This window comes from Pomacea canaliculata, linkage group LG5 (genome assembly GCF_003073045.1).
Source record: "Pomacea canaliculata isolate SZHN2017 linkage group LG5, ASM307304v1, whole genome shotgun sequence".
In the NCBI taxonomy this organism is placed as follows: Eukaryota; Metazoa; Mollusca; class Gastropoda; order Architaenioglossa; family Ampullariidae; genus Pomacea; species Pomacea canaliculata.
Window position 1 is genome coordinate 28201599 of NC_037594.1, and position 2743 is coordinate 28204341.

The following is a 2743-nucleotide window of genomic DNA, read 5'->3' on the forward strand; positions in this document are numbered from 1 at the left end:
AAAATCCCAATCAGCACGCGTGAAACATTTACCTGCAAATCTAAGACTTTAACTATGTGAGGAAATTTCAATCCAACTAAATTTAAAGAACCAGATAAAAAAAAAAAAGCCAAAAGCGGCAATAACAGAAAGAAAGCACAACTATCTCAGGCATGCGATATTACCATCATGTCATACTTGAAAACAATGGCTGAGTACGTAACTTTCACGTCTGCTCTTACGTCACTCTAGACTGAGGTAAGCATGCGTGTGACGTAGAAGAATGACGTCTACAAGATGGTGTCCATTCAGTGAAGATGAACTATGATAGTCTCATCACAACCAGACCAAGAGAAGCGATCAAGTGCACAAACGTCGACAGCTAGTATACATCCTGATCAAACCTAAATATATATAATCTCTTGAAGACCTAAAAAGATTTAAATAAATAACTTACGATATTAAAGTAAATTAGTCTGTAAATGTAGTGTAAGTGTCTTATACAGTGATACCTCGGTTCTCGAACGCCTTGACTTTCGACCAAATCGGTATTCGACCAGGAAATTCGAGAAAATTTTGTCTTGGAATCCGAACAAATATTTGGAACTCGAACATCCGAACGTCCGAGATGAGCCGAGTTGAGCTGAATGGCGTTCATTCGGCCCAGCGCGCCTTGCTTGCGTCATCAGTGTCAGTGCAGAGGAGAAAAAAACAGCAAACAATTGACAAATTCTTCCGTAAAGAAATCAGACAAGCAACTGCAGAGCAAGATTCTGATTCTCCTCAGCAAAAGATACAGAGAACAGAAACACCCGAAGAGCAGTTACCCTCTGTTTTTATTGAAGAGGACTCCCCTTCAAAACAATAACCATCCCCCTTCCCTCCTCCCTCCACATTCATTCCCTCCTGCCATAAAGTTTGGTACAGGTACAGTAAATGAAACACAATTTACTGTACTGTACAGTAGATTTTATTTTTTTTTTTTTTTTTTTTGTTTTAATAAATACACTTTTATTTCTTATTTCTTGTTGAGACTCATGTTTTTCTACATATTATATACAAATTAGGCCAGTAAATAGGCATTTTCTGGGGCTTGGAACGAATTAATCCAGTTTCCATTATTTCCTATGGGTCTCATTGCTTCGGTTCTCGAACAATTTGGTTCTCGACCATCCTCCCGGAACGAATTATGTTCGAGAACCGAGGTATCACTATATATGGTTACGGTAATAAGTATAGATTATGCTTATCACGGTGTCCTTATATAATCAGTAATGACAATCGAAGCTACATTTTTTAAAATCATTCTTTTTAGGGCAGGCGCTTTACATAAATTTTAACTATAAGAGGTGCGCTGGTTCGATACCCAAGTGGCGTAGAAAACTTCCAGCAGTCGATCGACCAACCTGATTCCAAAAAGGCCGTGCATGTTGGGTTTAGGAAAGCGCAGGTCGGGAAAGATGGGCACTGCCCTCGCGAAAAGCTGGCCCCGAAAAAAGTGAGGCCTAGCTAACACCTCAACCCTCAACGACCAGAAAAGGTTATAAGGGGACTATCTTTACCTCCTTTTGATAGAAATTATATCCCACAAATATTAAGTTTCTTATTAGGAATTTATAAACGAAATACGCCATTTATTGAAAGCCACGAGTGCGCGCCTGCACGCTCTCTACACCAGGGGTGGGGAACATGCAGCCCGCCAAGACAATCGCAGATATCAGTAAATCTATAAGCTTTTTATTCATTTAGCAACATAAATGTATAATGATAATAATTACGTAACTTTTTAAGGACAAGCAAGCAACATCTATTACAGAATAGACAGGACACATATACGAATATATAACGAGACAGGTATATATGCATCTCGTCGGGTGCCCGCGGCCTATATAGATGATTTTGGAGAATGATATATCTATGCGACCTTAATTCACCCCAAGACGATGGTAGACCACGAACTAATATCCTATATACCACCCGTGGGTAGACCACTCCCAGTTTGATGTTGATCCGCGTAGCATTCTTCGACCATGTCGGCTCATATACAATTAAAAACAAAAATATCGACATTGCTGTACCTTAATGACCTGCAGTTCAGGCCTAAGGGCATCTAACATATATATTATATCCTTTTATGGATTTCGAAAGGATGAACAATAGAAAAGCTTATAACTGGTTACTATAGTTTGGGTTTATGAGTTTATTTGTGCACGTGCAAGCATCCACAGTCGGTGTATTTATAGCAAGTGAACTCCCCCGGCCAGGAGGTGTATGTAATATGACATAATTTGTATGTGCTAAAAAGTCATCGTTATTATTACAGTTTCACTGCACAACCAAAAACAAAATTTTGCATAATAGAAGGCCATGCAGGTACTGTACATTGTTTTATATTCTCTCCTCTGGGAACATTTTAATTACAAAAATATATTTGATTTTATAATCTTCAAACAGTTTCTCCACTATGCTTCTCATAATGGCAGAGTATGTTTTTCACGCACCTAATTTCGAAAGGCGGATTATTATATATAGGGCCTCAGAGGACATCGATCAGTGCAAGGCAGCCTGGGCTCGATCGATCGATTGTACACATTGCAAAAGTGTTAACACACCGCATGTGGTAAAACTACGGCTCTTACAGTTAAGTAAATAATTTTTGAACGACACTCGAATGATATTATAAATATAAAATCTGCCTTTGGAGGAAAAAAAGGTTCTATACACGTGCGTGTGAGAGAAAATGTGTAAGCATAAATAATAATTT